The 23,344-nt window shown below is 39.6% G+C and overlaps 1 protein-coding gene across 3 annotated transcripts in view; it reads left to right on the forward strand.

Moving 5' to 3' along the window:
* The first annotated feature begins 20,136 nt into the window (after window positions 1-20,136).
* Window positions 20,137-23,344, forward strand: part of RBM46 (RNA binding motif protein 46) — a 60,157-nt gene continuing 56,949 nt past the window's right edge. Inside the window, exon 1 of one of the 3 annotated variants that reach the window (XM_017498796.2) lies at window positions 20,137-20,295. The gene's annotated coding sequence lies outside the window, so the exon portion shown is untranslated. Of the gene's footprint in view, window positions 20,296-20,371; window positions 20,531-23,344 lie in introns of those variants that run through there. The other 2 variants (XM_037727967.1, XM_037727968.1) reach the window with 2 other exon arrangements.

Below are 23,344 nucleotides of genomic sequence, written 5' to 3' on the forward strand. Positions count from 1 at the left end.
AGACAGGATCTCTCTTTGTCTTGCTGGCTGCAGTGTAGGAACACAATCCTAGCTCAATGTAACCTCAAACTCCTGGACTCAAGCGATCCTTCTGTCTCAGCCTCCCAAGTTGCTGGGACTACAGGTGCATGCCACAATGCCCAGCTAATCTTAAAATTTTTTGCAGGGGAGGCAAGGGAGGTATCACTGTGTTGCCTGGCTGGTCTTGAACTCCTGACTTTAACTTACCCTCTCACCTAAGCCTCCAAAACCACTGGGATTATAGGTGTGAGCCACCAGGCGCAGTGAAAACATAGGTTTTAACTGGGTGGGTCCACTTATATGCAGAATTTTTCAACCAAATGTGGATAGAAAATAAAAGTACTCCTAGGATGTGAAACCTGCTTATATAGGGAGGACCGACTTCTGTATATGTGGGTGCGAGTTCCTGCAGGGAGTCAGAAGAACCTGTATTGCAGTTGGGTTACAACAGGGCATTAAGAACAATCACTTGAGATTATATTGTTCTTTTGAGAGAAAGGTGCCAGTCCTGCCAGAAAGAACTTACCATTCCTTTGGAGAGAACAAGTCTGACTCAGATGATGCTGGAGACAGCAGGCGAGTTCACAAAGGGCTTCGCATTGTGAAATTTTGGAGTGGAAAGCAAGCATTTCCCAAACTTTTCAACTGGCTCCGGTGAATATTAGGAGCATGTGATTTTGTGAAACACGTGAAGAAGAGGTATGTAGTTGGTTTGTAAGGAAAATAAACACTCTTTTCAGATGGTGTTTCATTTAAGGTTACATGGAGAAGGGAAAGTACAGAAATCACTTCAGCACTCAGCATATGGTCATTGCTATCTGTTTAGCACACAACTGTTCTGTGTCCCCAAACAGCTCTAGTGGTATCATCTTCTTGAGTCTAGATTCTGGTGCAGCTATTTGTTCCCACTGAGCTTGTGATGCCTACTAGTCTGGTGGCCCACCTACTGTCACTCATAGTGCAATTGCTTCTGCAGCCTTGTGGTGTCCATTACATTTCTACCCTGTTACTGTTAGCTTCTGCTCAACTCTACCTGGTCACTGTCTTTCATTTGAAATTGCAAAGGGATCTAAGCAACCTGACCAGTCACTATGCAATATTTGTGGTCACAGTAAACAGTTCTCTAGCCAGGCTACTGCATGGGCCAGTGGTTCCCCTCATGGCCTTTATGTCAGGTACCTCCAAAAGATGACATCCTTGGGCTAATCACTTGTTGCCAAATTGCACAACCACGTGCTCCCAGGCATGGAGATCTACTCTATTCTTAAGGAGCTATTCATAACTGATACTGCTTGGAGGATGGCTGTCTGCTTTAGTTTAAACGGGAGAGTATTATCTGATGATCACTTTAGAGAGCTTATTCTGTAGCAATATAGAGAAAGGATTGGATGAGGAGATGTAAATTAAAGAATATGAAGTCTATTACCAAGATGCAGAAGGGGAATGATGAAGACTAGATGGAAGTCAGTGGTAGCGGAGATGGAAGGGAGAGAATGGATTGATTTGAGGGGTGTGAAAGATGGGAGTGTTTCACCCAGGGTCCAATCAAGGAAACAAAAATCATTCTAGGTACTGTCTGGTGGTATGTGTGCATAAGAGAGATGCCCTGTCTTCTCCTTCCCTCTCACTCTCCAGTCTCCTGTGAGGACTTCACATTGGCCAGCCAATGCAGAAACAACTAACAGGACAGCCTGGAAAACAGCCTGCTGAGCAAGGCAAAAAATGTATCTGAGGGATAATAGGCCAAAGCAGGGATTAATGTGACTGTGACTGTATTGTGGCATCATGGCTAATCTAGGGGAATTTTTTAAAAATCAGGCTTGGGAGAAGTATGAATCTGGGTTTGGATCTATGAAGTGTGAGTAGCCCAGGGTCTCACAGTTCTCACAGGTAGGTAATCGGAAGCTGGAGTCTCATAAAACAGAGTTCAGGGATAGAAATGTATTTGGGAGTTATAACAGTGGTGGTTCAGGCCAAGGATGTGAGTGAGCTAGTGCATCCTGGGGAAGTTTGTGAAAAACTTTTTTTTTGAGGGGGTGGGTAAGGATGAAAGACTAGGGTCACAAACAAGGGAAAGGAAGAATGATCCAGAATAGTTCCAGGAGGAGACTGCAAAATAATGGTACAAAAAGTTAGAGCAGATCTCATACGGGAGAGACTGTATGAGGAAGTCAAGGTGGAGTGAGCTTTTAAAGGGATGAGTGTGAACAGCACCAAGATACAGAAGTGAGATATGATCTGATTAGTGCCCACACCGGATTTGGCAACAAGGAGACTGTGAGTGACCTTGATTAATAGGCGTTCCACTAGCTTTAAGTATGGGAGTGTCAGGGATGTTGCGGGGGGAAGGCAGGTCACGGGTTCAGATGTAAATGGAAAATGACGATGAACTTCTCTTTGCAGTAGTTTGATGGGAGAAGGAAGAAACAGATAAAGGCCAAAGACTCTGAAAGCAGTATAACATCTGATATCTCTTACTACTTCAGCATGCTTTAGAACAAAATGTGCCGTAAACTGTCACATGTTAATTTTTGTAATTATTTTCTGAGAGACAAACACTCTTTTTTGTGACATTATCACAATTGTACTTTTTTCCCCAAGACTGATTACTATCAGACCATCAGTCAAATCAATGAGCATTCCCATTTCTACTGGATTATTTTAAAAGAACACATATTCAAATTCAGAGTCTAAATAGGCTCAGAGGATTGGGAAAGAGTAGAAATTAAAACCGCACTGCATAGGACTCTCAATTCTTGGGCTCTCATTCAACCAATCTGTTGAAGAATGTCCATTACCATTCCTTCCCCTTCACAGAATGATAAAACAGAGAGATCAAGACACAGTGCAAGACTCAAACTCTTTCGGAAACTTTTGAGCAGCATGGCCTCATAAATACTTCAGATTCTTTACAATTAAATTATTAATTAAAAATATAATTGAAGGTTAAATAAATGCAGGTGGCTAACAGATCCAACGACAATTGGACAAAGTAATGGTTTCTTAGCCCTTTGTCCTATGCTAACCCAATTCATGTAGCATATTGAGACCACTTTATCTGGTACTTGAATCACCTGTCCTTTGAAGAAGAATGTGTTAGTAATCCCGAGAAACCCTTCTTGTTTGTGTTGAGCCCAACAACGAGCCCAAATTCTAAAATTTATCAGATAAACAACACTTGTCTGCTAAGCCTGGCTCAGCAGTAGCTGCTCCCAAGAATCTGTTCAGGCAGAAGCAAGAGAGATTTTTAAGCTTTATGTTGGTCCAGACACACCTGATCTGACCAGGTGTCTCGCTGCTGGGTAGAATCCAAAAAGGTAGCAATTGCTACATGCTTGATGAACATCAAGATTTATTTCTTCTTCAATCCCCCCATCCCCCTAATTCTCTTCTTCACACATCGCATCTCCACACACATCTTTCTCCACTTCACCTCTGACAAGTCACAGACAAATGACTGCCAGGGAATTTAACCATGGTAAATTCATTTCACACTACATGCAGCTTTTCTGCATGGGAAGTTGAGGTGACAACAAACTTTACATTAAAAAATATAAAGGCATTTAAGGAGTAAATCAAGATGGGAGAAAATCTGAAAGTGAGATTGAAGGAAGTGAATTTGCAGCACCTCAGTATGTTTGAAGGGCAGCTCCTCTGTGAAGTGAAGCAGCAGGAAACCATCAGGGTTCCTCTCACAGCTGCAGCAGCAACTGGTGCATCACCACAGCTCAGCCAGACTTCTCCACTTTGCTAGTGCTCCTTCTCCTGACCACTCTGCAAGCCAGTGCAATGGGGATCCTCCCTCTTACGAGATATTTGAAAACAATGTTCTTTTGCATTTATTCTTGATGCCCCTCAACTGTAGGATTTCAGGACTTCTGAGGTGAAGAAACAGACTTTCTTTTGGAGCAGTGATTCTCAAAATATGGTTCTTTACTTGGTTTCCAAACTCAAACTTACCCTGCAAAAGTAAGTCCATTCTTCTATTTGTACTAGAAAGTGGAAATGAATGGGATAGATTAGTTGCAGTCTTTTTTTTCTTCTAATAGGACAGAAATAAAAGTTTCAGTCACTATTTTAGAGTATTGTGTGGTTTGAATGGGCATAAATGAAAGAATTGTCATCATGGCTTCACATGAGACTTTGGAAGTTTATACTGTTACAGTATAATTAATTATATCAAATTTGTCAACTTGCTGATTTCCTCTTTATGTTTTATTATTATTTTATATTTATTTTCTTATTTAAAGAAAGATGAATCAACTTTCATTCTCAGAACTTGGTCTTTATTTTTTTTCCAATTAAAAAAAACTTTGTGCTCATGTTCCCATAGTGTCTAGGCTCAGGTGTCTTAGCTCTCAAGGACTTCACTGCACTTCTGGACTTTTCCATGCCAGGTGAACAGATCCAACATGCAGAGTGAGCACTCTACAAGAGACCAGAGCATGAAAGCTTTATTTAATTGACATAATTAAAGTATGGAATGTCACCACATCCTTGCAAAGCTGATTTATGGTCAAAGTGCAGTGAAATGGCAATGCTATCTTGTAGTTATGATGACCAATGTTGAATATCATTCATAACAGCAGAGAGTGAGATCACAAGTTTCTGGAGGAGCCATGGATGCCCAAATGTAGGGGAGAATCTTTAGATCATGAACACTCCTGAACTCCAGTAATTATTAGTCAGAAATGAACGGCCATGGCAACTGCTGGTATGATTGTCTACTGAACCAAAGAGGAGAACACATTCAGAGCTCCCAGATGGTAAGGCTAGAGAGTCTAGGGCCAGAGCCAATCTAATCCCTTCTCTTTATATGCAAGTTAGAGACCTATGATAACATAGGCCTGCAGGAGAGTTTGTAATAGAACCAGAGCAAAAATGTGATTTTCCTGACACTTATTCCCTGTTCTCGTCTGGGGATTCTGTATCGATGTATTGTTTGTAAGCTCGTCAGCTGATAAGATTCTTACTCCACACTGGTACCACTGGTAGCTTATTTGGAGGAAAAATCTTTGATCCCAAAGTTTTCTTCCCACCTAGACAGTAGGGCATACTCTTAGAAAAGTAAAAAAGGTCAATTTTTATCCCTTCTGCCCCCCTCTTTTTTTTTGTTTTTGGCTTGCTTGATTCTTTTCCTTGCTAGGCTCAAATAACTTGTACAAATTTTGCCTGGTATGGAAAAGACCTGGTAGAATCAGGGAGTTCTTCCAAGTTCTTCCAGAGAATCTGTAGGGGTTCAATTACCAACCATTTCACATTTATAGCCTTAAAGCATTAACTTTTTTTATGGCAGGGCAAGGCAGCCAGCTTATTCCCATGACAGGTAATTCAGTTTCTTCTCTCCTTTCATTCAGTTCACATGTATTCACTGTCCATAATGTGCTAGGCATTAAACTTGGCAGTGGGGCTACAGCGGTAAAGGACAAAAGTTTCCACTCTCATGGAAAAGGTATGTTGTGACAGTGTTATAATTATTTGAGTTGAAAATAGCTTCAGAAAATATATAACATTTTAGGATTTATTATTTCAGAACATACTTTCACATAAGTTTGCTCATTTAATAACTATCACCCCATAAGGCAAAGAAGAAACTGAGCCCATAAATATCAAGTAACTTAGCTTTTCATAAGCCATTTTAACCAACAAGGTAACTGTGATTCTCATTTTATAAACCAGAAGATTGGGGCTAAACACACTAAATGTTTTATTCAAGATCCTATAGTCAGTGATTTTATAGTAAGACTCACACCTCAGTATTTTCACTCAAAATTCTGTATTATATCACACTGCCCTACTTGTAGGGAAACCAAGTAAATATAGTCATTACTTTCTTTCAAAGGTCATACTGATACATTTAGCCAGTGACCACTTGACATGATGAGAAGGCAACACATTTCTAGTCCTCACCTGTGCTTTTTGGTTATAAAGTTCAATATGATATAACAGTTCTTAAGATCTTAAAATTTTCACCTAGGGTAGTAGCATGGAAAAATATGGCAGTGTCTGCCACTGGAGCCTGAAATTAAGCTGACACAATTAATGTCTGGTTTTAGTTTTGTTAATGTATCTGTTATGGGATGAATATTTGTGTACTCCCTAAATTCACATACTGAAATCCTAACCCTCAAAGTGATGGTATTTGGAGGTGGGGCCTTTGGGAGGTGATAAGCATTAGATGGCATCATAGGGTGATGTCCCATGATGGTATTAGTGTCCTTAGAAGAAGAGAGACCAGAGTTCTCTCTCTCTCCCTGCCATGGGAGGACACAGTGAGAAGGTGGCCATCTGAAAGCCATTAAGAGGGCATCCACCGGGAATGGAATCTGCCAAAACCTTGGTCTTAGACTTCTCAGACTCCAGTAAAATGAGAAATAAATGTCTGTTAAGTCATCCAGTCTAGGGCATTTTCTTAAAGCAGCTTGAGCACACTAAGACAGTATCCATGCAAGTTGCACCCAGTTACACCGCATACATTTCATGTTCAGCAGTCCCTGATGAGGACAATACGGGGTTTATAAGCTGACACCATTATGAACAGTTCACAGTGAAGTGTTTGCAAAGCAATTTCCTTTTGTGAAGCAATGTTACAACAGGTATTGAGATAAAACAAAAGCCTGCAATAATAGATGTGTCCCTGCATCTTGTTGGTATACATACAGATGCACATGTAGGTTCTTAACTGGGCATCTTAGTAATTGAGATTTACTCTCTAGGTGTATGAGGAAGAATCATTTATGGGCAACAAAATCTGCGTTCCAAATTATAGTGCTGAAACTCACCTGGTCCCATGCTGAGATGCTGGGATGCAGTGGTAGCAAATGAACCACCCTGGCTCTTCAGTGGGGAATGGTGCAATCCTTCTCAAGGCCTCCAGGCCTATTGCAATGACAGGCCTGGTTACAAATCAAAGGATATAATTTACGTGTGTGGTATATATAATGTTGATTCAGCAGAAATCTGTCTTGGCCATTTTCTGAGTGGACAGGCCTTAATCTTCCTATAGTTCTCCTTTAGAATCTTTAGCACTTATAAAGCAAGCCCTGGAATCTTTGCTGATGTTGTCGAGAAGTCAAGGGAGAGGCCACTGTCAGTTCTCCCTCAGAGAACTGTCCTGAGGTGTCCAAAACACCTCTGTCCTAAAGAAGAAATTAGCCTAGGAGATGGGAAGTATGTTAAAAGGCAAAGTGGAGACAGGCAGGGCAAATGGTTCATGACAGTGCCTGTTGAAAGCCCATTTGGTCCAGTCAATTCTTATAAGGACATTCCTCCCAGCTTCATATGGACCCTCTAGGCACCTACCAAGTACCAGCCTGAATGTTTGCAGCAGTGTGGGAAAACAAAGACCACATCGAGTGCCCTCTGCAGACAGGGGCTCAATTGGTAGATGCAGGCCCAGCACCCTTCTTCTACTGGGGATTCTAAAATGGGGGATGCGAAGCTGAGCACAATGGCTGGTTCCTGTAATCTCAGCTACTTGGAAGGCTGAGGCAGGAGGATGACTTGAGGCCACAAGTTTGAGACCAGCCTGGGGAACATAGCAAGATCTGGTCTCTAAAAAAATTAAAAAGTTATCCAGGAGTGATGGTGCACCCCTGTAATCTCAGTTACCCAGGAGGCTGAGGTGGGGGGATCACTTCCGCCTGGGAAGCCAAGCCTGCAGAAAGCTATGATTGTGCCACTGCACTCCAGCCTGGGTGACACAACGAGACCCCATCTTATAGATGATACATAGATAAAATGGGCAGTGGAGGGAGGCAGAGCTCAAGAGGCTAAGCTACTCCAAAACACCTCTGTGCTGAAAATTTGAAATTGATGAGTTTGCCTTGTTTGTAGTTTGTCTTACTCCTTAACAAAATTGTACACTTTTCAAAGGAGTTTTGTAGTGTCTAGTAGTCACAGTATATATAGCACTCATAAATTATAAAGCGTGAATACAATTTCACTGTCCCCCAGAGTCATTTTGTTTTTTAAAAATTTCTATAGACAGGCAATCAAGGTAAAGAAGATCTTTCATTTCTAGTCCCTAAGGAGACTTAAATTCAAACATCTAACCATCCATTCTTTTTCTTTTTTCTTTCTACCTTCCTCCCTGCAACAAGTTTATATTGAGTACCTGAGCACAAAGCTGTGCCTGTCTCTGCTCTGGTTTGGAAGAAGAAACAACAAGTCTTCCTCACAACCAGAATGCAGAGAGTAGGTCTGTGTGCTCTCTCAATCTTGTGCCTGACAGTATTAGTGGTGATATTATTCAGGCTGTGGCTTACATGTGTGCATAAACATCACACTTATCTCCATGCATTGTAAATTTCCTATTTAGTCCTTCGAGTATCTCTACAATCTTATCCCAGAGTTTGAAATCTCTATCAAGACTGGCTCTGGGTTTAAGGTAGAAAGGATTTTCCTTTCTGTCTTCCTAAATTTCTTCTGTTGTCCAGATGACTATCATAAAAAAAAAAAAACATTTTGGCATGAACCAACATGAAGTGAATTTGATTGGCTCTGAAAGCACCAGTTTTCTGGGGTGTTTGCTCCACTGCCTGCTTGTGGGCACCCCATCAATTCAGCATGTGAGCTTTCAGGATGGCTACATTACCTGTTTCCATCATTACTCTCATCATTAAAAAAATAAAATAAAACCCTGCTCCTCTCTTGCATGTTCTTGTTTGTCTACCATCTAATTTAATGGAAGACTGTCAGAATAATTTTCTTATTCTAGACTTAATGGGAATAAACTAGTCAAACTGGAAGTTTTCTATTCAACTCTCTAATTTTTCTGTATTGTTTCACAAACACGATCACATTTATTTGCAGTTCCTCACCATGATTTCATTTTTCTCCGATGATTCTATGCAGTCTTCATGGAGAAGTGATAAAACAAAAAGGCCTAGCTTTTTTGTCTTGCTCCATTAAAATGATCCCCATTGAAAGTTATTACATCCACTGAAAATTATGTTTTAATTTTCTCTGGTCTAAATGAGGGTAATACTACTTACCTCTCAGGATTATAGTGAAGGTTAAAGTATGTCGAGTCCTCCAGTGGGCTTGGCATACAGCTGTTCTTAATCGATGTTAACCAAGAGGCTGTAGATAGTTATCACCTCCTTCAAATTCTGAATAGTATTTCTAGGCTTACCATTCCTCCTTGTACCTACACATCAATTCTTTCTGCTAATCTTTATTAAAGACATCCTTCTGTCTTCTAGCTTCTCCACCACAATTGCGCTCTCAGATGCAAAGCAGCTGCTTGGCCTTTGGGCCGCCAAACTTTGGGGAGCATGTCCAGGCCCTATGGTTTCTGGGTGGCACCATGAGCCCTGGGGTGGCTGTTAGTCCCTCTGGCCACTCACTCTATTCGACTGATATGACCCAGCTGCTGAACTTTTGGAGATTCCATTAGTGACCAGGCTGGCTCAGCTTATAGCAACTGGATATGATGGTTCTTTTAAAGCAAGGAGTTTATGAAGAGAAAGTCTACGGGCAGTAAAGTGTTTTTTTATGTCAAAGCTGTGGAACAAGAAAGTTTGTCAGGGAAAGGAGGAGGGAGGGAAAAGGGAAGTGTGGCCATAATAATAGAAGCTAGGAATATGAACCAAGGCTTGTTTTATAAACGAACGCCTCTTTTTCTGAAATCAGAACTTAGAAAAGTAAAATAACTGATAATCCTGAGGTTTTGCATCATTCAAGATTCCACCTAAAAGATTCACTTGTAATCAATCTGTCTGTGTGTACATGTGTGTGCTCAGTGTTTCTTCTAAATATTTGGAAATAATAACATAAGGCATTACTCAGCAAATTAAAATTTTAACTTTACACTGATATTCAATTTTCCAATATTCTTTATAAATGAGAATACATTTTCCTTGCGCTTATTGCTTCCAACAAAAGCCTTTAAAAAATCACCATAACATCAGCCAATTATAATTTCCCCCTCATTCTGATTTCCTATGGTACTACTACTTAATGTGCATTCCATGAGCCACTTGCATCAGAATTTCTCAGGAAACTTGTTAAAATTGCAGATTCCTGGGGAAACATTCACTGGCACTTACTAGTCAGCTATCCCATCATCAGAGTCCCTTTCCTCTTTGGTAAGATGATCTTGACTTAAGTGGAATTAACCATCCACTTGGCTTTCTTTTCCATGTGACAAAGTTTTGACCAATCAAATAAAAGGAGATATGCTGTGTAGAAACTCCAGGAAGTCTCCTTCAAAGGGAAAGGATACAAAGTTTTCTTCTCCCATTTCTCTTGCTGCTAGCCTGGGAGTGGACACCATGGCTAGAGACCAGAAGCCATTCCAGATTATGAGGTGACTCTGTGCATGGAAGCCAGGTACATAGGGTGCTGAAACAGAAAGAACCTTGGGTCCTGCGGTGCCACTAGGTCAGGCTTGCACTTTCTTCCTCCAGAGGAAATACGCTGCTAACCTATTTAAGCAGTTCAAGTTATTTTAGACTGTTCTCTTATATGCAGCTGACCTAATCCCACTTGCTACTTCTCCTGATTTAAAATATGTGAGGGTTCTGAAAATCTGCATTTTCGATAGTCACCTAGGACAATTCTTGGACACAAATACTGAAAAAACTGCCACGAGATATAAGATCTATAAATAGTTTTATAATTATTTCTTAGAGACAGACCAGAGACAGGGATTGTATACATTACAGCTTTACTCATATTCTGCAACATTTAGTACCATAACAAATAGTGGGGGATGGTCCATCAAAGTCTACAGAATAAATAAATAGTTAAGAGAAGTCTTCTGTTAGCTACCAGAGAAAATGTTTCTTAATCGCGGAGAAACACTTGGCAGATAATTTTTCTATGACTTTAAAAGGTCTAGGTATATGACTGAATCACAAAACAATGAGCAGCAGCTTTGCAGTGACAATACGGTTTCTCAAATATGGTAGCTATTTTGCCTCTGGTGTCTCTTCCATAGCTTGCTACCAGGATAGTGTGAGTCCTGTAGGCCTACCAAGTCCTTCAAGACTACTGGCCCCATGCAGAAGAAAACAAAAACCAGTCCTACACACAAAGCAATTAAGTGCTCACTGTATTGTTTTCATGACATTTTATATTTATACATATATGTATGTATATACCTATGGACAAACATACATATGTATGTGTATACATACACACATCACTTTATAAATAAACTTCCAACTTCTTAGCTATGTTTTCCAACATTATGGCAATTCATAACTGTGATGATTATGCTCATGAAATACCAGTTACTTGAATGAGAAGTTATTTGTGGTGCTCAGAGTAAAGGACGATGCCTGTTGGTGATCTATGGGATTCTCATTATTAATTTTGGAAATAATCCATCTGCATCCTTCAGCACATTCATTATCCAACATTTCTAAAATAAGTTTAGTCAATTTGGCTGCTTACCTGTATTTCCAGATTCCTTATAGAGTCTGTCAGCTTACCCAAGTTGATAGATTCTACAAGTCAATAAACTGATCGTTGGAACAAAAATGAAACAAAACAAAGAAACCTAAACTCTCTAAGTTTTAGTTTCTTTCTAGGTAAAATGGAGATAATAATAGCACTTTTCATAGAATTGCAGTGAAAAATAAATGAGATAAGGTATTTAAAGTTCTGGTATAGTGTCTAACAAAGTAAATGCTCAATAAATGATATCTATGATTTGTATTTTCTCCTTTTCATTTTTTTTTAAGATGGAGTTTCACTGTTGCTGCCCAGGCTAGACTGCAGTGGTGTGATCTTGGCTCACTGCAATCTCTGCCTCCTGGGTTCAAGTGATTCTCCTGCCTTAGCCTCCCAAGTAGCTGGGATTACAGGTATGTGCCACCACACCTGGCTAATACTGTATTGTTTTAAGTAGAAATGGAGTTTCACCATGTTGGTCAGGCTGGTCTCGAACTCCTGACCTCAAGTAATCTACCTGCCTTGGCCTCCCAAAGTGCTAGGATTACAGGTGTGAGCCACTGTGCCTTTCTCCTTTTATTGTTTCATCTTCCTTACGTGTTTCTGTCCAGAAGATAAAACATCTGTTAAACTTTATGAAATACATTATTTTAAACCTCAAATGGGAAAAATAGAATCACTTTTCTCAAAGTTAGCCATTTTTCATTTACTTATTCCAACATTGTCAAAATCAATAACAGAATGAAAACCCAGTGCTGCCACGTTTGTCCTGTGTTCACCAGGTCAGTTTATTGGGGCCAGGGTTGCAAGCCCAAATCCATAACCAGCCTTTCATCCCCTGGACCCCACCATGCCTGCTTTTTGGTATTCCAGGTCACCCTAATTACATGATGGGAAAAGAGAAATCAAAGAAAGAATAGCAGAACATGGCTACTGAAGCCAACTTCCATTTACAGTCTATTTACACTTCTTCCATTAAACTTCCTCTAAGGAGATGGAGTGATTAAAAAAAGAAGGAAGCCTTGGAGTCTAGCCCTACAGGTTGGTATGTACCATTAGCAAGAAATAACAAAATAGGCTTATGAGTGGAGTACCTGTGAGGGCTAATCTTCCTTTAGGTTATGAATTGTTTATTTTTATTATATCAAAAAAGTTATCTTCCCACTTCTGTATTTGTTTAATGATTGAGTTCAAGGTTTCTGGTTCCTCATTAGATGGCATTGGTAGCAAGCAGTTTCCTAGGACCAAACCCTGGAGATGTCATAATTTCAAGACAGACCTCAAAGGATCTCAAAATCTATTGTTAAAAATGTGAGAAACCCTGAGAAGACTGAAAATGTTTTGGCAAAAAACAGCAATCAAGATGTAGTAGGGTGGACATCATCATGGGAGAAATTTGGGGGAGAGCTTGTGTGATATAATTTCATTCCCTCAAATAATACTGGGTGGAATACAACTTTGACACTGAGAAGCAGCAAAATGTCAGCAGTAGCTAGGGCACCTAGTGGGAGGTTACATTAGGCTTGTGCTGGCTGTGGTGAAGAGTAGATAATAATAGAGGCAGGTCCTGGAGTTGCTCCTTCTTCCCCATTCATTCCATGAGCACTAGGGCTATGTAACTAAAACATAGGAAGACCCTACTGGCTGACGGCCAGCTGCTGACTCCTTACACTCGTTTACCACCAATTCACATTACTAATGAAGACTGCAGATGTGACTACAAACTCACAAAGAATATTAGACAACCAAATAGGGCAATACCTACACAATAAACAAGCTATAGTAGATTAAATTAATATCTTCCAAATGAAAATAAGCATAAAATATATTCTCGAAGAAATAAAGGAGGCTAACAGTAACATGAAGCAAGAGCTAGCAGTTATAGAGAAAAAAACAGGTGGAAACAGTTGTATATTAAAAATACGATTTAAAATAAAAACTCACCAGGCGAGATAAATAGCAAAATAGACACAATAAATAAATGAGGAGCTAAAAGTTACAGAGTCAAAGTACTTTACAGTAGCACCAGGGGCAAATATAAAACCACATGGTGTAGTGGTTAAAAGTGAACCGTGGATCCTGAAGGTTGGGTTCCAATCTCAACTCTGCCAAATATTACTTGAAACACTTTCAGTAATTGACTTAACTATCCGTAATGACTTTTTTCATTTGTAAAATGAGTACATGGCAATAATACCTACACTGTATAATTGTAATGAGGATTAAACAAATTAATATATGTACAGTACACATAAGAGTCTCTGGCAAATAGTTAATGCTGCATAAATATAAGCTATTATTATTTTTAAAAATGGGAAATACAAAAGAGCTATTTGTGGGAGATGTAGAAGTAAACGTGGCATGTAACTCACAGAAATCCTTGAGAAAAACAATTAGGTAGAAAGAAGAAAGTATTTGAAGAAAAGATTGACAATATTCTAGAATCAAAGAAAGATAAAATCTCTGATCCTTCAGAGATTTCAATTTTCAGATGGATTATCATACAGAACTAAACAAAATGTCTAAAAAAAACCCTATACCTTGACACATTATGATAAATTTAAGATCAAAGAGAGAGAAATAATAAATGCTTACAGAAAGAAAGAATAGAAAATCTTCAAAAGAAAAAGATTAGGTTGACCTCAGACTCGTCCATAATAACACTGAAGGTGAGAGGATAATGAAATACTATTTCAAGGTGCTGATGTAAAAAGAATTTTATACCCAGGAAAACCAATATCTAAAAATGATGGAGCAAGAAATATGATGATGTCAGACATTCAAGGCTCAGAAAGTTTGTATTCAAAGCCCAATTTTGAAAAGACTATTGGAAAAAATATTCTAAGAGAAATAAATCTAGGCAGTCATATGGGAATAAGGGGTGAGTAAATAATTTAAATAATTTGTAAGAAAAAAAGTGTTTGTATGTGTATATGTGTGTGATGATGATCTGAAACTAAAATTCCACATAACAGCAAAAAAGCAGGCGTGTATAGTTTGGTTGGGGAAGCAGGGAAGAAAAGAGAGAGCTGAGAGACTTCTGAAATCCCTGTCTAAATCAGAAAGAAAACACAAATGTTGATAGGTATGGGCTGTAGTGAGTTAGTCAAATAGAATATATTATTTTCATATCAGCAGAAAAATAATAAATCTATCATAGGAGGTGGGAAAGGGAAAAAAATAAAAGAACACATGCAGTATCTTCTCCCATTGCGTTAAATTCCTACTTCCTTTATTCTTCATAATATGCAAATTGGCAACTTCAGTATGAGTTAACAATTGGCCACGCACTCAATTTGTTTATTCCTTGTCACTATTACAGACTAGTAACATAGTGGCTTTAAATTATGTACTGATATATCTAAAGTCTCATTAATTCATATCTCAAGAATTTGTATTTTGTGACATTGCTGACAGGGATGGACCGAGGTTTAATTCTGTAAGAATTTAAGAAAATTAGTAGCATGCCCAAGGGTACAAGAGAGAATATTTAAAATACTTTAGATAATCATTTTAAGGATCCAAATACTTCTAAAGCAGTCATTTATTTATACCCACTTATTTGCAGGTATACTAACTGTAAATCACTCTTATGTAGTCAATAAATCTGTTCTCCAAAGAAGTTGTGGTCAGAATTTATTGCTCAAATTTCTGTATAAAACAATAAATGCTTATTGTTAGTCTGGACATATATAATATTTGAATTTTTTTCTCAAGATAAAATCCCTATTCCTCCTTTTAATTTGAATTAGTGACGTAAGTTTCTACTGTAAAGAGAAATCTAGTATTAAATCTTTACTGAGTGACTTCTTATTTAGCTTTACTCGGCAGTGTCCACCCCACAGGTGAGAAGCTGATCCCCCACACCTCATGGTCATTCTAGTTCTCAGCCTATACAATATCTAGGTTTTTTTTTTTTTTTAATGTTGTGCATACATATCATAGAAGTTTGAGTTCAGACATGACAAATGGTACATAACTAACACATGCCTTATTAAAACTAAATCTAACACATTTATTTCTTTGCCTAATTACAAAGGTAACTTTTTTCCTATGGCAGATGAAGTCTTGTTTTACTGAGTGACTGATTGATATAATTCCCTAGACCACTGTATTAGCCCATTTTCACATTGCTATAAAGATGCTACCTGAAACTGGGTAATTTATAAAGAAAATAGGTTTAATTGACTCACAGTTCCCTATAGCTGGGGAGGCCTCAGGAAACTTATAATCATGGCAGAAGATGAAGGGGAAGAAAGCAACTTCTTCACAAGGTGGCAGGAAAAAGAGAGAGCCCAGGAGAAACTGCCACTTTTAAACCATGAGATCTTGTGAAGCCTCCCTTACTATCATCAGAACAGCATGGGGGAAACCACTCCCATGACCCAATCACCTGCCACCAGGACCCTCCCTCCACTCACAGGCATTACAACTTGAAATGAGATTTGGGTGGGGACACAGAGCCACACCACATCAACTACTATGCTTACATAAGAGAGGGGGACCTTCATGTCTTATCTCTTCCTGCTTGGATAGAGTCTGGGTTATCTCCTCCTTGGCCTGAAGCAGCTCCTCAGGGCACTCCTGTACATTCTTGGTCTTAACCCTGGGGGCCTATCTGGTCAGTCAGGGCTTCTTGCAGGCCAGGCCTCCTCTGCCTTCAGCTTGTGGATATGTCCCAGGAGCATCTGCTTGATGCTCTTTCACCTAAAAGATAATGCAATTTTTAAAAATCAGGTATGTTATTTTCTTTGGGTACTGTGGTCACAGTTATGTCTATTGCTCAGGCAACCAAAGAGGCTTGCCTCCAGCATCCTCTGCCATGACAAAAAGGCCTGGTAGGATCCCAGTGAAACCAACCACCCAGCCAATGCCAACTCTAGCCAGCGGATCTGGAAGTTGATCAAAGATAGGCTGATCATCCACCAGACTGTGACTGTCCATTCTCAGGTTCCATGCCAGAAAGGGGCAGGCACATGGGTACATGTAAGCCTAAGGGCCCTGGACATGCTGAACTGTTCCAGAAGGTAACCTGCATGAGGAAGAGGAGTACTCTGTACCAACCAGCTTCTTAGAAGATATGGTGAATCTGAAATTGACCATCACCTGTATCAGCCTATACCTGAAAAAGGCTTGCTATTTTAGAACCTAGCACTGACTTGTCCATGTGGGATCTTCAGAGTCTCCTTTTCCTCTGCCATGGTAACCTGCAATGTAACAACTAGTGATGCCCTATCAGTCTCGATTCCTGAGTAAAGAGCTGAAGGATGACTGCTTGGGATCAGAGCTACAGATACTATAGCTCCAGAGAGAAATATACCTTGTTGTTTTAAGCTGGGATTTGTGGGGCTGTTTACTATTGCAGTATAACCCAGCCCATCCTGACTGACACAGTTATCTTACTTATTCCAGACAACAAACAGACAAGATAGACAATATTGCTAAAAAAAAAAAGTAACTGGTGTAAAAGTGGAGACTTGGGAAGCTAAATAATTCATGTCCTAATTCATGTCCAAAGTTACACTGCCAGCATTTGAACTGTCTCATTCCAACGCCCACTATATTTCCGCCTTATCACTTTGACTCAAAAAATATTGTGAAGTACAACTCAGTAGGCTTGATATCATGCTTAGAAATCAGAAAGTTTTAGATAAATATTTGTTGAGCAATGTTAAACATGCCCTTGAACCACTCTTCCAGTGATGAAGAGGATGAAGTCCTCTGTGCCAGCTAAGAATACTTCCAGAGGCTAAAAAGAAGGCTGGCTGGAAAACTTCCTTTGAGATCTGCAGGAATTTATGCTTCATCATAATTTCCATCAAGGGATAAATGAATGAAAGCAGCATAGGCTGCCTAAAATCTAATTTTAGCGTCACATGCCCAACAATTTCAACATACTTTAGCCAAGACTTCTCTGAACTCTAGATATTATAAATGTCATTCCACTCCTATTTTGAAAGTAAATATTCTAACTTTTCAGTAGAATCAGAAAAATGGAGATGACATCTATGTATTAGTAATCTGGAAAATCACATAGGAATTAAACTTTCATTAGATTACTTCAAGCATTAAAATTTGGGAAGAAAATAAGCTGCTCTAATTTTTCATTCATTCATTCATTTGACAAATAATTATTGAGGGCATTGTACTCGGTACTGGAGATAAAGTGATAAGCAAAATAGACAAAAATCTCTGCCTTCTTGGGTCCCATTTTTAATAGGGGAGACAGATAATAATAAGATAAATAGAGACTTAGATGTAAGAAGCACTGGAGAAAAATAATGCAGAGATAGGCTTTGTGTGTGTGACGCAGAAGAAGGATGTAACTAATATAATATGGCCATGGAAGGTCTTACTGAGGAAGTGAAATTTGAATAAAGCCTTAAAAACGGTGAAATAGCCATCTACTTGGCTATATGGAGGAAGCACATTCCAGGATCTTAGAATAGTAAAAATACTAGCTCCAAAACAGAACTGTGCCTGGTATAGTCAGAAACACTCAGGATATCAGTGTAGCTAGAGTAAAATGATAAGAATTTTTGTCTGTCTTGATCACCATAAATCCCACCCTAGCAACCAGCACAGTGCTGAGCACACAGTAGGTCCTCTAGCACATAGTAGGCACACTGTAAATACATGTTGAGTAAATGAACCAATCAATGGGCAAAGGGAGTGAATAGGATTAGGAATGGTGGCCAAAGGTAGAGTCTAACTTTATCATATGTGATCTACACAATTTTTTAAAATAAAAAATAATTAAGGCAAATATGACCATATGTTAATAACAGTCCATTCTGGGATGTGAGAAAGTATGTTTTACTTTTTATATTTCTAAAATTATTGTAAACAAACAATTCAAGAGATACTAAAAACCTCATCCCAACAATGAAGTGGCTAGTACAGAACTTAGTATTTTTACCTGCTGTTTCCTGTTATCCTCCACACCTGTAAGAGAACTGGTTTTCTATTCACTTTACAACCGTAGAAACAAGCTCAGAGAAGTTATGAGAGTTGACTAAGGCTATGTACAACCAGGCAAGAGAAGAGCTGAAATTTTCATATAGGTTTTCTGACTCTAATTCCAGTGTTTGTTGTTTACATTACACTATTATGCATGTAACATATATATAAGGCTTTTCTACACCTATAAACTATAAAATATATGTAACTGCTACATTTAGTAAATGACTAAAAAAAAAAAGCTGTGTAAAATTTTTATGTAATTTTATGCCATTGCTATTTGTTCTTAAAACAATCATTCTGAATTTACCTCTTATAGTCATTCCACTGATCGCTCCCCTTTTTACCCCTTGAACCTCCAACTAATTGATCTATAAACCACTCAATCCTTGTCCCACTAAACACATAATAAGACTTACTCTATCTTATATTTATACATAGAATTAAAGATCTCTATTTGGGTTACACATAACTACAAGACTGAACAGAGAGAAAGTTCTAATTCAGTCTGGTTAGCCTGCCCCACATACGTAGGGCCATAGGACAGTCTTAATGAAAACCAGAATTACAGATTGTAGATGTTTCAAAAGTTTACATTTGAATAAATTATTCTGACAACAGAACAAGATTGCTTTTTTGGCCTTTCTTCTTTTTTTAGTCAGAAGGGTTTAGTAAATTCAGTAGTGTTAAGACACAGGTTGAGAGAAATGTATCTAATTTATTAAGAATCAGAATTGGAGTGGAATAAATAAAAGCTGGTAAAACATAAAAGGCCAGTGATTTCTGGGACATCGACTGCATACAAGCTGATCAATACAAATTAAGAGAGATACAATGACTCATTAGAAAAATCTGATGCGTAATTTAAAACCAGACTGCATTATGGATCATAATGACATTCCTCCTTCCCCTTAGAGTTCTATGGACTCCTTATTTCCTGCATTTGAGAAATGCAAGCAAAGTGCCCTCCTGGGCACCAAGAGGGAGTCTCTCTCAGCTTCCACTGCAGTGACGATTGACAAGTTGGACTGTCACAGCTGGAATCATCTAGGGAAGATGCCACCAATGGAGTGTTAAGAGAGAAACATCATTCCTAAGAAACTGCTTTGTCTCACACATCCTTCATGGCCAGGTGTACTAAAGTGCCTCAACCAACCTTTCACAACCCTGTCTGTAAAAGCTGGTTTTACACAAGCATAGAACCTAGTTCGGCAGTTCGCCACTGCCAAATGTCTGCAAGCTGATTAGGCCTATCACTAGGTCTCCTAATTTAAACCATTCTCTTAGACATTTAAACCACTTATACTTTATACTTCCAGTCTATTTGCAAATCCATCTTTTAGCTTTATTACCCACCTATCTCCAGCCCTTAATTTCAAAGGTCCACCGGATATATGCGGTTGTTTTGCGTCCAACTAGCAGTTTAAGACATGAAAATGACATCAAACAAGAAAAAGAACCATTACGATGTTTCTATATTTTCCCCTAAGTACAGAATTTCACATTATAGCCCTTGTCTTCAAACACCTAAACAAAGTACACAGGACCGTTATCATTCCGTGCCCACTCACACCCTAAAAATAGCTCTCTTCACCCCAATTGCTCAAAATGCCTGTCACTCCAAGCACTTTTACTCGCCCCAGAGCCTCATTTAAACTTTAGCCCCTCCTCGCCCCGCCCCGAAGCTGATCCCTGATTGGTCGAGGACCACTCCTCGTGGGGCAGTTCAGGCCACCGCGCGCGGCGCGCGCTGGGAAACGAGTGGAGGCACGAGGGCAGGCGCGAGCTGCCGGTGGGCTCCCTTCCCCCTTCGGCGACCCCCGCTCTGACCGACTGGTCCCCGAAACGGTGGCGGCGGTTTGTGGTCGTTGGTCCCTGAGATTTAGGACCAACATTTGGAGACCCGACGGGGTGAGGAGGGAAAAGGGGAAACAGGGTCACTACCAAACCGCTGCTAACGGCTGGAGACCGTGCCCGGCTTACTCTCACTCCGAACACTCAGTGGGGTCTGGAGACGGTGTCTGCGGGGTTCACCCCTCGTCCTTTCCCAGCCCCGTCGAGCAGTGGGAGGGTGTCCGAGACGCGGCTTCCCGCCCCGGCAGCATCTGGTCAGACCGCGCCCTCGCCGTCACACAGGCGCCGCGTGGTGCGGGCCTAGCGGCCAGTCTCGTCGTGGCGTCTGGCGCTTCTACCGCGCCGCGGCGCCCTGCGCTCTCCGCCTTATTTCCGCTCTCCCCGCCGCCTTCCGGCCGCTTCCCATCTGTGCTGCCTTCCGTGTTCTTTTCCTGACACGCTCCTGCCGGCGTCCGCTGCAGGCCCGGGCAGCCGCCTGGCCGTTGTTGGGCCGCGCGTCCCCCGGAGGCTTTGAGACGCTGCCTGGAGCGTCCCGACGGCTGTGCGAGATTCAGCAGTCTAGTTGTTTCAGAATTGAATTCATGCTGGGTGAGCCTTAGCGAACTCCTTGTCGGTTTCGTGGAGTTCTAGCCGGGCTGAGCCTCGAACTCTTCTCTGCCTTTGTCTCCTTTCTGTCTCTTCCCCGAGTGCCTCCTATGTGCTAGGCTGTGGGCAGTGGGAGGCCGCGGGTGTGCAGGGTAGGGGAGGGGGGGCGGTAAAGAATCTCGCCTCTACCCCGACACGCCGGCAGCACACGCCGTGGCACTACCTTTGTTTCCTGACATCTGGTAGTTTTTAAACCACTAATTTAACAGTGTTTCTTTGAGGGTACTGGAAAGACCACAGAACTTGGAGTCAGGAGGCACGGGATTTAATCCTGGCGTTGATATGTGAGATGTTGCGAAGCTCCTTTTTTTATTTGGGCACCAAATTTTCGCAAATTTAAGTTCTTTAAGCTTTAACTGTCTTTACAGTCTTAAATTCCCCGTAACCTTTATATTATATGGTAATCCTAATATAGGCAAATATCAAAGGCAATATTGGCAGGATCTGATATTTGAGATATATATATATATATATATATTTATTATTATTTTTGAGACAGTTTCGGTCTGTCACCAGGCTGGAGTGCAGTGGCATAATCTCGGCTCACTGCAACCTCCACCTCCCGGGTTCAAGCCGTTTTCTTGCCTCAGCCTCCCAAGTAGCTGGGACTACAGGCTCGCGCCTCCACGCCCAGCTAATTTTTGTATTTTTAGTAGAAATGGGTTTTCACCATGTTGACCAGAATGGTCTCTATCTCTTGACCTCATGATCCACCCGTTTTGGCCTCTCAAAGTGCTGGGATTACAGGCGTGAGCCACCGCGGAGCTTTTTAAGTCTTGGCTTCTCTTGAAAATTGGTCCGATTTTGTACTTGAGAATGGCGTTATAACCAGGAAGCAGGATATGTCGCGTGTATAAGGAGAATAACATTTAAAGAACATGTTGAAGTGTTGGTAGAATTTTGCTTATTTGAATAATGGGAACCTATTTTCCTTTCAAGAATCGCCATAATGTATACAGTTTGACAGACTTCCATTTGGATCTTCTCAGAATTGAATCTCTTTTCGGGCTAATGATAGACTTGCTTTCAGGGCACACATTTAAAACATTCTGCTTTAAACTTTGTTTTCATCTGTTTGCATTGTTAATAAAATTTGTTTGCACCTTTATAGACATAAAGATGACTGTTAGTGCTGCAGTCGATAAATATGAATGCTTTCTGCTTAAGGCACTGCTTTGATTGCTAATTTTCACTTAAGAGGTTGGAGTAGTGGACTTGAAATTTTTGCCAAATGTTGTAATACTTATCAATACTTAAAATATATGCGTTATGGATATATCATGAAATAAGAATTAGTAATAATGAGAACAAACCCAGTTTATGGACTGAAATTAAGCCTCAGGTTTAAGGATGTTATTTTATTGTTGGGAGAAGGAAGACAGGTCCTTTTAAGTAGAGCTTGTGAATACAAATCAAGTAATTGCTGTAAAAATTGTCCAAATTTGCATATTAATGCGGAATATTCTCATTTTACTGCCTGATGGCTGAGGAGGCAAGAAAATAAAGAAAATGTGATTTCTGTGTTCAGATTTCAAATAACAGACGAAAGACCTTGTGTAAGGTCTACAAGAATGTGTAGATATCTTTATCCTGACTTAAAAGAGCATATACACCTTTGTGTTTAAAGCAAAAAATTTTTAAAGTATTTGTTACAGTTTTTTTTAAGTAGTTCAATTTTTAAGTTATTCTAAATTTAAACCTAATATTAAAACTTTTATCCGTTATATATTTAACTTCTAGCAATAAAATATGCCGTCATTCTTTAATAAAAACAACTTAAAATCGAATTGAACTGATCCATCTATACACTTTGAAATAATTTTAGACTTCCATATTCACACACTTTTGATTAACTCTTCTCATTTTCCAACCATGTTGGCTGTAGTGCAGCCTGTCATTAAAGTGAATTGCTGCTTAAAAACAAACCAAAAAACCTCCATTGATCTGGCAACCATGCTTTCTATGTACCATACTCAATGACAACTGAGCTAACAAATCAGTAGTTTAGTACTATATAATTCAAGGAATGTCATAAAGATCTAATGGGCCTTCATAAGGGCACATTTTGATATTCTTAAAGATTATTTTTCATTACTACATTGAGTTTTTAAAATCCACGTTAAGATTATATAATGTTCACTTAACAACTTGTTAAATTTTTACAGTAACTTGGAAGATGAAGTTTCAATTCAAGTAGTTTCAATACAGGTGACACAGTTCCTTTAAACAATTTTCATTAATATTTTGCTAAAATTGTGATTCTCATTTTTTCATTAATATACTATTTTTGAAAGGCAGTACAAATTTAAAAATACATTTTTAATAAATATTAAGGTGGTCGAAATTAAAGGAGGTATAGTTAGCACTTTAAAGGCTTGATTCAGATTGTTAACTTGAATATCCTGTGATTTGCTATCCTCTTGGCCTTTTGCTTCATACTTCAGAGAGGTTTTTTCCTTTC

This window comes from Cebus imitator, unplaced genomic scaffold (assembly GCF_001604975.1).
Source record: "Cebus imitator isolate Cc_AM_T3 unplaced genomic scaffold, Cebus_imitator-1.0 Scaffold251, whole genome shotgun sequence".
NCBI classification, from domain to species: Eukaryota; Metazoa; Chordata; class Mammalia; order Primates; family Cebidae; genus Cebus; species Cebus imitator.